At 37.1% G+C, this 14,443-nt stretch overlaps 1 protein-coding gene across 1 annotated transcript in view; it reads left to right on the forward strand.

The window, feature by feature from the left end:
* Cntnap4 (contactin associated protein family member 4) overlaps window positions 1-14,443 on the forward strand; it is a 258,872-nt gene that overhangs the window by 92,123 nt on the left and 152,306 nt on the right. The gene's annotated exons all lie outside the window — the stretch shown is intronic.

A 14,443-nucleotide genomic window follows, 5' to 3' on the forward strand; every position in this document is an offset into this window, starting at 1 on the left:
AAAAAAAAAAAAAAAAAAAAAAAAAAAAAAAAAATAGGGCAGAAACCAAAGAAATAAATAAGGCTTGTATTTAAAATTGTTAAGTTAGTTCAATAGCAGGGCAGTTTTGCAATTGACTATTTAAAATTAGTCAAAGGAATTTATTTCTTCGATGGCTGTGAGATTTCGGAAACTGTCAAATATGAGGTTAAAATTGGGGTACACACGTATATGTATAGAAGTCTTCCTTTAGTCTCAAGTGTGTAAAATGCTGCACATTGTGAAGGAGTGTGTCGTTATAAGAGAGGGTGGCAAAGAAGCAGATTATAATAAAGTGTGTGTGGGGTTGTAGTTGACTGACAGCATATCAACATCTGACGAAAAAAAGGAAGCTAAAGGAAGTTGATGGATGCAAAAGAAATCAAGGAATTCTTTGTCAGTGTAGAAAGGTATTTTTTTTTTTTTTTTGGATCTACTGTGGGCCAGGGACAGCCAACTGCAATACATATTTTCCCCCAGCTGAGCTTTTGGAATGAGAGGAAATGAGTAATTTAATGAAGCATCGTCCTTAGCGCACAGATAATTTGGAAGCCTATTTGGGCACATAATGATACTTTTCTTTGACCTGTCAGTTGCCTCTTTTTTAAAAAAAACCTTCCTGGAGCTATGTATACATTATAAAGTCATTGAAGAAATGGACTCTGAGTTACTCACCTTTGAGTCTCTAAAACCCTGGGTGGCCATTCAGTACATGTTAATTGATTTACACTGAATCGAAAAGAAGGAGCCCCCCTCTTTCTCCAGAGACAGCAGTGGACGGGAAGGGGTAGCCTCTGAGTATTTTTAAGAAAGGCTGCTTTAAAATCAAAAGCACATTGAAGGTATATGTAAGAGTGAGAAAAATATCCCTACAACTGGATATTACAGTTGAGTGAATTCCGTGAGAACCATTCAAACTAGGCATAAAACAAACAGTAATTATCAACCAATAACAATAGAAGTTTAATGAGGTATTTCCTTTAACCAGGTGTTTGGATTATATTTTACTCTTTTTCTAAATTAAACATTGGATTTTAAACTAGATAAGTAGTGGTTAATGTCTCCTAGTATTTAGTGTTGTTAGTTAAAATGTATGTGTTTGGTACGTTTTAAAAAGGGATAAATCAACCATGAAAAATATTGTGTTTTTGTTTATTAGGCTTGGGAAAAGCCAAACATAGACATTGCCACTTGTCCTTTTTGTTTATTTCTATTGAAGGTGAGATGTACAGAGTGCAATAGCGACATGAGTGCTGTTCTCACAAATGCAAACCAGTAACACTAACGGCAGGTTATCTATCGCAATACTGTTAAGGAAATGCAGCTTTTAGACTATGCTGTAATTTGTTGGTCTTTCTCTCTGTCATCTCCTCTTGAGCATAAGCTCCCTGTGAATTAAGACTGCCTTCGAACCTCTCATCTCTGTATTTCCAAAGCGTAACAGAACCTGACATGTTGCACACAATTACTAAATATTTGTGGAATAAGTGAATGAAGGCACAAATGGATGAATAATGAATGACTGAAATGTACTTATAAGATACTCTTCTGATTATACTAAAAGCTCTCCTCTGCTTCTGTCACCTCTTCCTTTTAAAATATTCTTTTGGTACTGGTTTCGTAGACTTGGATTTAAGATATCACATTTCTTTCTTCCTTATACATTATGGACTTTTTTTATGGGAGAAGATTTCTCTTTTCAATCGCATCATAGCACTTTTTGGGATCCAGTGCCCAGCGTATCGTATGCCTTCTGTTGAGTGAATTAGTGAAGGAACCAGTAAGTGAATGAATGGCTTTGGATACATTGATCTCCTAATCTATGCCTAGCTTTACAAATTTCTGGGCGGTGTTAAGAGTTTATATGAATGCAGTACATCCCAACACAGCAGAGAATGATTCTGAGGGGCATTCAAGTTAGATACCGACTCTGGAAGACTTGGATAGGGAATCTGGAGATCATCATAGACTGAGTTTCCTCTAAGAAGAACTTATAAAGGTCTTAAAGAAAGCATTATATTTATATTATGGAAGGAATAAGAAAAGTATTTCATGAGGTTGGAAAACAAGATTATGGACCTACATGACATCCAGAGACACTGTTTCCTGCTGTGTACCGATGAGTGAGACTCCTGGTCAGATGGGTCTGTCAGATTTGAGAAGGAGTGGGTGATAATTTTTCATTCATATGGGAAAGAAAGTTCATGTTCACGGATAACTTTGAATGTCAAGATCAAAATGAACACAGCACAACAGGTACCACGACCACACGTAGCACAGGTAAAACAGCTCCAGATCTCCAAATCAATTTATCTTTCTTTTTATATAAATATTAAAAATATATATTTATATATAAATATTTTACTTATATATCTTCTGTTACATATTTACGGATGTATGCTTGGATATCACCATATTGATGCTTACCTGCCTGGATTTGTGTATTCAGAGTAGCTCTGTTAGTCCCGGGTAGGCTGCAAAGCTGCTCTACTCCGTAGACATTGTGGTCTCCTTGTGGCGAAGCTCCCTCTCCATGAATCTACTGTTGCTAAGGCAGGAAAAGTGAGAGATGGTAAATTATGCCCTGGATACTGACTTTTCCACCTGGAAGGACACAAATCACTTGAATATGAACTTTATTTTAGACAAAAAACAGCCTTGAATTAATGCGCATAGTGAAGAATTTAACACATTGTCACATTTGACAAATATGTATTTCCTAACTTGTTGTTCTATGGGGTTCTTTTTTTTTTTCTTTGCTCAGTTTCTGTAGATATTATGGGATGTACATAAGTATACAAAACTTGGCCAGTTTCCTTTAAGAGCACCATGGTCTACTGCAGGTGATATAAATAAATCTATGTCAGCGCTAGGAAACACAGAAGCATTATGCAAGTATGTGAGAGAAGGAGAAAGAAAAGAGTGTTATGGGTTTAGAAATGGACGCAGTGAGAAGAGCGAGCAGCTGTGATGATTCTGCAGGGGGCAGCCCTCAGTCTCCCTCATCTGATTTTCATTGGACACCAGAGAGAATAGTGACTTCCAGAGCAATTAATAAATTACTCTGTCACTTCTTGTATAAAAAAAACTTTAAGAGGAAAGACAAAACATTTTTTTTTTTTTAAACTGGGGATCGAACTTGGGACCTTGGTGCTTGCAAGGCAGGTGGTGGAACCACTGAGCTAAATCCCCAGCCAACAAAACATTTTAATTCTTATCTTTAGAGGTCACTTAATAAAAATATAAACTTGATAGGTATATGTTTTTATTTCAAAATTCATCAAAGCATTTCTACAGAATAAAGTTTATAGTCTAATGTTCATAAAATATCATTTATATAAAATATTCTCCTGGATGGTGAATAAATATTTTATGAGAATGTAGAAAATGCAAGTCACTAAGCTTGCTCCTCCTAAATTGAAGACAAAGTAAAATCTTGCAACAACTAAGATAAGATTCTTTTCAGTCAGTTTATTGTAAATGATTGAAAAAGTAAATGTAAGGTATAATTTTCAGTCATTTAAGAACAATTGCTGAAATATCACAAAACTAACACCTTAAAATTATTTTAGGTTGACTGACACGTGCAAGAACTTTACAGCCAAATTCTCTATATTCTGTCCGATAAACACCCAAGATATTTTTTTTTAATCTTATAGAATTGCTGTGCAAGGAATGCGGGAGTGGTGCCAATTTGATAAATGATTTAGGTAAATGTGTTTGTAAAACGTTAAGAATACCTGGCTTTTAAATCGATTTCAGGTGTATCTGATTTTTTGAACAAAAACTTTTATTGTATTTCTAAATAGAGTATATCCTTATTTTTATTTTTTAAGTGAAAGTATCTAATTCCTTGGTTCTTAACATAGTGTGGTCAGTTAGATTGAAGTACTACCTGTCACAAAATATTCAAGCCATTATTACGACCAGGAATGATTGAGTTATCAGCTCTGTAAACCAGATGGGATGGAGACACTACCTGCAAAGCTTTTAGCATGCGTTTGTTTCAAGCCAAATGAATAAGTGCCCTGGGGAGTTTAAGGGAAACCCTGGGGAGGTAGAGCTGTGAGGGGGATTTGCAGTAAACCGGGTGGATTCTTTCCCTGGACCTTTCCCTATGTTAAGCCTTGATTCTGGTGACCTAAGCCTACAAGAAACGTCGGCACTGACGTAAAGCACAACGGTGCGAACGCTCTGTACGTCAGCGTGTCAAACTGTTAAGCTTAGTGTTCCGCAGTGCTTCTCTCAGTGCTTGGTAAGTGCCTAGGGCGTACCCTAAGCTGCTGCCGCCTTTCAAGACACTATTCCCAAACAGATATGTTTAATTAAAGTTTACATTATTTGTCTGTATCTTCAGGATGTTTCCTGTTTATATTTCTATTAGAGTTCTCCACCTTTTTGAAAATGATTAGCCTAGTAGTGCATGGTGACAAAATGACTGCATGTTTTACAAACTGTGGGAAGAGCAATTAACATGAATTTACCTTCTTAAAATTGCTTTTAAGGGCATAATACAGTATTGCTAGTATAGGACTCATCAGCTCATGTAAGTGGAGCATTACACCTATTGAATGGTGACTTCCTATTTCACCTTCCTCCCACGTCCTGGCAACGACCATTCCATTCTCAGTTTCTATGTGCTTGACTTAAATTCCTTGTCTACGTGGAATTCAGTAGTTTTTGTCCTTCTATGGCTGGTTTATTTCACTTAATATAATTTCCTCAAGGTTCATCCATGTTGTCTGTATTAGCATAAATTCTTTCCTTAAAAGTAGGCTGAATAACCATTGTATGCATATAACACATTTTCTCTACCCATGCATCCACCTATGGGTCTTTACATTGTTTTTATACCTTGTTTATTTTGAGTATTGCTGCAATGAACACATCAGTGCCAACATTTGAGGTCCTGATTTCAATTCTTTCGGATAAACAAACATGCAGGAGTAGGACTGCTGGATCACACAGTATTTCTATATTTTTTTGTGGAACCTCCGTACTATATATTATTTTCCATAGTGCCCACACCATTTTGAATTCTCACTATTTAAAAAAACTTCACAGTATACAAGGGGTCAAATTTCTCTATATCCTCACCAACACATCCTCACCAGTACATTGCACCCCTCCTTTTTTTTGGTAATTGACATTCTGACAGGTGTGAGTTGATATCTGGCTATGGTTTTGATTTGCATGTTGAAGGAGCTCTTTGTGTGTGTGTTTATTATGTTCTTGTTGTATATTTAATGCCTATACACTAACAATGAACTATCCAAGAAGAAATATTTTATAGGTCTCATTTATGATAGGTCAAAAAGAATAAAAGCCTTAAAAATAAATAATCAAGGGCTGGGGATTCAACTCAGTGGTTCCACTGCCTGCCTCACGGGCAAGTGCAAGAAGGTCCCTAGTTCAATCCTGGTAAAAAAAAAAAAAATCAAGGTTATAATCAAGCTAGAAAACACCGCTGAAAGAAATTAATGAAGTCACAAATAGAGACTTCCTGTGTTCATGGGTTAGAATATTTAATATTATTAAATTGAACATAGTATTCAAAGCAATCCGCAGGTTCAGTGTGAGAACTATCAATATCCCAAATCCACTAAAAAAAAAAAATAGAAAAAATCCTAATATTCTTATGGAACCACAAAGGCCCCTGATTAACCAAAAGTATCTTGATTTCATAGCGTGATCTTCAGAACATATTACAAAGCTCCAATAATTTAAAACTGTATGGTTTTGGCACAAAGTCAGATATATAGACCAGTGGAACAGTATAGAGCCCCAAAATAAACTCTTCCACAGACGTGTCAACAAAACACAGTGGGGAAAATGTTCAACAAATGCCCAACTTGGTGCAGGAAATACACTAAGTGCTGAGGAATATTTAGACATAATAAATGAATCCATGTCATTAGTTTGCTACACACCTTCTCTGTGAGTAGTCTGCCTCTCCAGTAGGGTGTCATATCAGTCTCTCCTCATAAATTTCTGTGGGACAATACTTGTTCAATGTTGTATCAATATGTAATATGCAAAAATATATATGAAATTCTATGAACTATAGGTATACACAAATAGCAATGTACAATCAATGGTGATATTTCTTTACAGTCTTCATACGGATCTGTCTCTGAGCAAGAAAATAAGACTAGTTGGAAAGAGTGATTAGAGCCGGCAGGAGATTTGATTTGGTGCCTCCTCAAAGTGCACACTCCCATCAAGATCATCCCCAGTCATTGAACAGAGAATGACATGCGTGAGAAACACTCTATGACTTGTATCTCCAACTTGACCACGTGACAGTGCAGTGACAGCAGTGCTGTCCCTCTTTCTACATTCCATCTTATCTTTGCTGTGATATGACGTCTCAGATGTCTGCTTCTGGCTTTTTTCATTCTCCAGTTCCAAGAGGCTACATTTGGAGTTTTCCTTTCTTGGAAGTGATTCTGTCCTTTTGAAGTGTGTCTTTATTGTTTAATTTGGCCAAGGCAAAATTAATACCTTAGGCTTGCTTTCCTAATTTTCCACTCTGAATTTCCAAGCTTATCATGCAGAATTCAATTAAAGCTTAGAAAAATACATGAAATCACTAAGCAGAAGCTAAGACTTGAAACAAAATTATTTTAGTTGTTTTTTTTTTTTTTTGTACCGGGGATCGAACTCAGGACCTTGCGCTTGCAAGGCAGGCAGCGGAACCACTGATCTAAATCCCTGGCCTGAAACAAAATTGTTATATTCTTAAAATATTTAAGAGACTCATCTGATCAATTATTTTAAAAGGCTAGTAAATGTGTTTAATAATAAAATTAATTTTTAAAATCTGCAATTTGGCAAATAACTATAAATAGCTAGGTTAAAATATAAAAGGAATATATACTCCACTTCTAATTTAATTGACAAATGATTGAATTGAATGAAAAGCCTAATACAAAAATATAAGATATTAAAATTTTTGGAATGTTTCTAAAAGACATAAGAAGAAAACTTGATTAAATGCAAGACTATAACTGTTTTTGGATGGAAGATTGTATTTATAAAGCAGCTCATTCTACGTAAAATAAAACAAAAAGTTAGATCATTCTAAATTTCATAAAGAAAAAAATACATGTGAGAAAATAAACTAGCAGAAAGAACTAGAGTATGGAGAATCTACATGTTAGGAAAATGTTATATGTATGTCCTAATTAAGACACATTGGCATTAGTGCATTGAAACTTAGGGAAGAATAAATAGAACATTCAGTACTGCCTCTAAAATACACTTAAAGATTTTGGCATAAAAATATAACATTGAAAATATATTAGGAAATGTGAGTAAGTCAATATGGACCTTGGTAAAATATAGCCTTCTGGGAAAATAAATGACCTTTATGTCAAAATAGATCCTCAGATAATTAAATATTTAAAATAATTCAGACACAGAAAAAAAAAAGAAAATATAAGACAGTGTAAAGCTGAACACAAAATATTGCAGTGAACCTCATTTAGTAAGCAAGAGAACTAATCCTAGGCACCACAGATGAAAAAGAAAAGTCAGATATTTAAAAAGCTGCATTAAATAAATTGCATACAAGCCATTGAAAGAAAGTATAAATTGGGAAATCTGGTTATTCTGTACAATAGCAGTGCCACTTTGATTCTCATGGACCAGTGATCTTGGGTTAAGATTGACATTCCTTCTGATTTTGATTGAATAGACTTCATTTAGTTCCAAGTCTAGTTAGATTTAAAGAATGGCATAGGACAGGCAATAGCACAGCACAGGGACAACATAAGGGCTTCCCAGTGATGCTGAATTGCTTCTAGATATCCCAACAACTTCAGCTGGGATAAACATGCTCAGAACAGACAAGCCTGGCTTGTGTGGCCACCACACATGAGGAAGCTGCCAGTTCCAGAGCTCTTTGGTTCTTTCACCTTGGTTTGTGTAACACATCGAGGACATTTGCCAATGTTGTTCTCCAGAGAAACCGCATCTCACCGAATCCCATGTCACTCATGAGTCTAGCTCAGGTTTCTGGTTCCTAAATTGTACTGAACATTCTAATTTTGATGCCCAGGGAGACTGTCTGCAGGTGGAAGTCCAGGTATTGGGATTTAAAACTATTCCTGTGTGATTCCAATCTGCAGCAGAGTCTGGAAAATTGTGAGGTAATCAATAAACTTGACAACCAGATAGAGATTCTTAGTTCAGTACAAAACATCCCAGCAGGAGGTCGATTCATCTTAGATCCAGTGCACTCCTGTACTTTCCTTAAGCTAATATTGCAAAAAGGATTTGGCTGAAGATCAAGACTAGGAAGAAAAGCTATAGACTGAAAGTTAACTCAATCCTTCCAATGACAAAGACTAAGTTTCTTTAACATGTAAAGCTGTGCTCTTCTTCTTCTTTTTGTTTTTTGTTTTGTTTTTTTTTGTAATGGGGATTGAACTCAGATCCTTGCTCTTGCTAGGCAGGTGGCAGAACCACTGAGCCAAATCCTTGGCCCCTCAATTTTTTTCTTTTCTTTTTTCTTTTTTTGGTACCAGGGATCGAACTCGGGTCCTTGTGCATGTGAAGCAGGCAGTGGAACCGCTTAGCTAAATCCCTGGCCCTAAAGCTGTGCTGTTCTATATGGTAGTCACTAGCCACACAGGGTTATTTAAATTTAAAATTTAATTAAAATACAATGAAAAACAATAATAAATAGATCTGAAGATGTAGCTCAGTGGCAGAACACATACTTGGTATGTAGGAGGCACCAAATAAATAAAATAAAGTTCCTCAGTTCACACTAGTTGTATTTGAAGTGCACATAGCTATGTTAGACTGGTGATCATCACTACTAGCGTAGTTATTGAGCATTTTCATCATCACAGAAAGTTCTGGTATATAGCACATGTATAACACAGTCTAAAAATTAATGATAAAGATAAAGCTTTAACTTTTTTTTTTAAAAAAAAGAGTAAAATGTAAATATGTGGTTCATAGACAGGAAAAGTGGCCTCAGTATGTGAAATTGTCTTCTTCCTTATTCACACTCGAGTGACACTGTCTAAAAGATTGGAATGAATGAGACTGATTGGAAGCTATAGAATTATTTAAAATGTAACTTTTCAAATTGTGCTGTACAACAAAACCATGTATTCGTTGTCATAGTTCTACATTTATTTAATGAGTCTTGTTTGAAATTTTAAAACCATTGCATCAAAACTGTAGTACTGTAGGTGCTACTGATTAACCCAAGAGTGAGTGAAATAATAGCAGAACAACAGTGACCCAACCCATTGGAGTATGTCGTGTGGGGGTAGATTGCAGGACATCCCCACAATAGGGTAATAGGCAGCCACCGGAAACCGAAGGTGTGAGCGTGTGCTGGTCAGTTCTGGAGAGAGTTCTGAAACCGATGCAGAACTTTGAAGTGCGCTGCCACTTGATACTAAAAAATGAGACTTGATTAAAAGGAAAGAGACGAGGAGCGATGACAGGAATGTGGGTTTATGTGTTGACCAAACAGGTAAATTTTAGATTTATATAAGATTTCAGATGGGATAAAGCAAAGTGGAGGTCAAGGAAAACAGAAGAGCATGAACAGGAGTCATAAAAGTATTGGATATCTAAGGAGACTAAATTGCCTGGGCCAGAGAACCACAAACAGTAAGGCTATAAGTGTATAAATACACGGAATTGGCTGTGCAATTACAGAGCCAGAGAAGTCTCACAATTTGCCGTGTGCTAAGTGGAGAATCAGGAAAGCCAGTAGCATAATTCAGACAGATCTGAAGGCCCAAGAAGCAGAACTTCAGATGTTCAAAGGAGAAGTATGGCTGCTCTAGTCAGAAAGACAGCCAGAGCTCAACCATTCCCTCGTTGCTTGGTTCCAGCCTTCAGGGAGTTGGATGATGCCTGCTTCACAATGGTGAGGGCAGGTCTTCTTTACTGTTTCAGACTCAAATACTTATCTCCTGGAAACAGCCTCCAGATGTAATATTTTCCCAGTTTTCTGGGCATACCTCGGCGCACAAAGTCAATGAAACAAAATTAACCATTACATGGAAAATGGATGTCTTATGTATTGTAAGACAACGTATCTTGTTATTGATAGTAGAAAGCATATGGAACTTATCCATATGAAGCACCATATATTCTTCAATATTTATTTTAGTAATAAATGTAATATATATATATATATTTATATAATGTCTAGGTGACATATACGTATATATAGCATATAGCATGTTATCTAGTCTATGATTGCGTTGTGACAGAATAGGGAAAAAATAAAACCTTAGCTCTGTTCCTAAATTGTCCCCTGAGTCAGTGGCCCGTAGAAAACCAGAAATCCCTCCAGGCATCCAAAACTGGGAAGTAATTATAGGTAACTGGTTACAGGGGATGGGAGAGCTTGGTGACCAAAAGGTAAGATGGTGAGACAACAGCAGGAAGAGGCTCCAAGGCCTGAAACTGGAGGGAAAATGAGAAAGTGGCATTCCCAGAGCTCAGAGCATGACATTCTCCTGGAACTAGATGAGAAACACTGTCCAATACAGGATGATGACAACAGGGGATGTCCATTAGGAGCTGGAGCCTTATGAAAATTCAGCCACAAATACGAGTCCACCTCCTGCAGAGCAAGAATGGGCAGAGTACTCTGGCTCCTCCCTTCCTCCCACTGCAGGTCTAGTTCACATGCCACTCAGTCCACACCACTTACTCTCCCATGTTTCAGATCCGACCAAGAAAAGCCTGATACCTGGCACTAAGTCACAAGACTGGGACAGCCCTTAGAGGGTGTGTTACTGAACCACCTTCTTGGATTCATTTTCTTATCCCATGAGCAGAACCAGGTCTTTACTGAGCGATCTTTCACTCCTTTTGTTTTAAAATTGCATGTTTTCCCCATCAACCTGTAAGGGAAGCAGATCAATATTTTGATATTGAAGAGTTCAGATTTAAGATCTGGAGTTGTCACCTAAATTCTTGTTAACTCGTAGCACACCTATAAAGATTTGTCTTTAGCTCTCTTTTCTCCTGCTGATGTTTGTGAGTATGGAAAGCTAGCAAGAACAGTGCATCAGGGTACTATAAGAAGGGACTGCACGAAGAAGATTGAATTATTGGTTTAGGTTTTTTTTTTTATGCACAATCTATTCTAAGTAGGTGGGATGATGTTAACTTTAACAAATTATGGATTCAATCTTGGGTTATTTGTCAAAATATGCATCTAGTCCAAACCCTAGATTAGCTACGTATGTGTGAAAAGTAGTTCCACTGTATTCCTTGTCGAATACTTTGCAGATGAGCCCCAAGGCTCACCGCCGAGGACCAGGCAGAAGAGTGTATGGGTGGATTAGTCCACATCTGTTGTCACTTCTGGGACAGCATTGTCATGTACACGTGTTGTGCTCTTTGCAGCATGTAACTGGACATTATTGAAATGTTTTGCTTGGCAGGCAGACTTGATGGCTCTGTCCAACTCTAATCCTGGAGTGTTTCATTGATAGTTTCCTTGGGCACACGGCCTAATAATTGTTCCTACAATATCCATTAAAGTTTCTTGCACTCCCATACTTATCTCCTGGGTCATTATCTTTATTTTTCTAAGGCATGTTTGCCAAATAAGCTTCAACTCATCTCATCCATGCTAACTTAGGGTCTTCTAATCACAATCTAGCCATGTGCTTGTTAACACCCACCTGACCCTATCGCTTTCCAGACGGTCGCTAAATGATCTCTAGGATCTTATTCACAAGGATTTCTAGTGATGTTTGTAATAGTGTCATTTCCAGGGGGTCCCTTGGGATTGTTTTGTATGGTTTGTATAAATTTAATCGACTGAATTTCAAATTTACCCATATATTTTCAAGTCTGTTTCATTATTTCTATGTTGGCCCTTGTTCCAAATTAAACCCTTGATATAAGTGAATGTCCAAATGATACTGGCTAAAATGCATCCCATGTCTTTATTTAATTGCATTTTCATTTTTTAATTAAGGATTCTGAATTCCTGGGAGTTAGACACTCCCTACTCTTTGCTAATGGGCTTTAGAATAGACATGAGTAATTCTAGTATAACACAAAAGAATGTTTTAATGGTGTACTTACTTGATATCCAAAGTGCAATAATCTGATGACGTCTGCTGCTTTACAAAGCAGAGATCTGTGTGTGCACCGAGATCCAGCTGATATTTTGTACAAATATGTAAAAGAAACTCTCTTAGTCAGAAGAACAAGGACTTAGACTATGTTACCTTATCCATATTCCCAGTTGCCTTTATGAAACACATCCACAAGTAGGCATTGTCTAAAATTATTTCTTTATATTATTATCTGCATCTTACTCCTTTCAGAAGTCCTTACAAAGAGTACCCCTTTGGGTGATTTAAAAGAGCCATGCTTTAGACAATATTCAAGTGTTAAGGCATTGTTCAGAAGTGGCTGAGAATACGAAAGGAAGAAAACAGGAAGCAAAAATAGTAGGACATCACCCATAGTGCTGTGTTTATAAATCAGAGAGATGCAGTTAAAAGGAAATCATACTTGACTTCTACTCTGCAAATGAAATTTTTATTTGGCTTTGAGCCCCCCATCTTCCATTTTGTATTTCTTATTGTTATTATTAATCTCTCATTGTGAAGGCTTGTCTCCCTTTTAGAGCCGTGAATATTTTAAGTACTTAATAACAGGATTCTTTTTCAATAAGAGAAAGAAGAGAAAAATTGCTGGAGCAATGAAAAGATATCCTCAGGGAGCAATAGCTTTATTACAATATGTCAGAGCCATCATGAGTTGGAGGTAGGGTGGGGAATATCAGTTTCAGGAGAAAGAAAACTTGTATTTATTTTAGCAAGTTTGGGGGAAGTTGTGGAAAATTATCCTAAGTGCTGCAAAGCTATTATGGTAATAGCGGTTCCATCTCTTTATATCCTGAAATAATGAAGATAAAAAATTCAGTATGTTACTTTGGAGATAGATTTTCAATCCTTAGTTGAGAATAAATACAGGAATTAATTAAGTTCACAGTGATATTTGTGCTCTCCTTAAAAATCTTCAAGTCAAAGATGACAGGTAAATACTTAAATGGCTCCAAATTGGAAAGAAATTGTTCTGTTCAGTCTCCTTGCTCCTGTAAAATCACACCCCTTGGATATGTACACATACAAACATTGGATTTTCATACAAGTACTCTCGCTTTTGTAGTTTGCATTTTACATACTTCTGAGCTTTCCGATATTTAATCCATCTCTACTGAATACAGCATATTTGGCTATACCATAGTTTTTTTTTTTTAAAGATATTTTCACCAAGAAGGAACTACACTTTTTGTCATCTGAACAGGTATATAGTTACTAAATATATTCCTTTTGTCTCATTCTACTTTGAACATTGCTTGGAGTTTTGCATTCGTGTCTTTTGTCATGTGGAAAGTGTGTGTAACTTGGCACATTCTATCTCACTGTAGAGCTTGATGTCTTTTGCCTCTGCTCCAGGAAAATTCCCTACGAATCATCTTTCCCTCCCCTCCCTTTCTCCCGCCTGTCCTCTCTTCCCTCCCCTTTCCTCTCTTCTCCTTTATTCTACTGAACTCATTATCCCAGGCTCCTGGATCAGAGCAGAGTAAACATGGCCAGATCTGATCATCTGAGGCCCATGTCGCAAAAACCAGCAGCACACTGCAAGGCAGCTTATGGGGGCCTTGTGGAAATAGTGAGCCTATCTCTGCTGTCTGAGCCAAGAGTGACTTGAGAGTTGGAAGGTTAAATCAAGGCCCGTTCAAAACTAGAGCCGCAGTATGCAAAAGGAGGAAGAGACGGAAGGCTGTGGCTGGCAGTTGGGGATGTCATTTCTGTGATCAGATTGCGTGCAGTCAAATGCAGGCTCCATCACAGACAAGCTATATGGTACTCAGAAAGTTACTTTTACCTATTTTGTCATATGAGCATAGCAATGATACATTCCAGAAAGCTTCTGTGTGAAAATTTGAAAAAGAAGAAGAGGAAGATGAGACAGAAACAGAATGAGAGAAAGAGGAAAGACAAGAATAAAGGAAGGAGGAAAGAAGAGAAGAAAGAAGGAGGGAGGAAGAGAAGAAGACAAGGTGATAGAAAGAAAGCATTTGTATAAGTAAATGCAAAAAATCTACTTTGTGCAAAACTAACAATAGATCTGAAGTCACCAGCAATTTGGCAAAAGGCTGAGAGTAAAGGCCTTCCTGACTGCAATGGTTTCTGAAGAGTAAACATGATAAGAAGTGGAGAGAGGAAATGGCAACTCCTACTCCTAGACATTTGGCTGTGCAGAGAAAGGAACTGAATGGGTGGACATAGAAGAGATTGCATATGGGGCAGGGAAATTAGCTCAGCGGTTCGGTGGCCTGCCTTGCAAGCGCAAGGACCCGAGTTCAATCCCTGATACCAAAAAAAAAAAAAAAAAAAAAAAAAAA

This window comes from Fukomys damarensis, unplaced genomic scaffold (assembly GCF_012274545.1).
Source record: "Fukomys damarensis isolate Sample0158 unplaced genomic scaffold, DMR_v1.0_HiC HiC_scaffold_32, whole genome shotgun sequence".
In the NCBI taxonomy this organism is placed as follows: domain Eukaryota; kingdom Metazoa; phylum Chordata; class Mammalia; order Rodentia; family Bathyergidae; genus Fukomys; species Fukomys damarensis.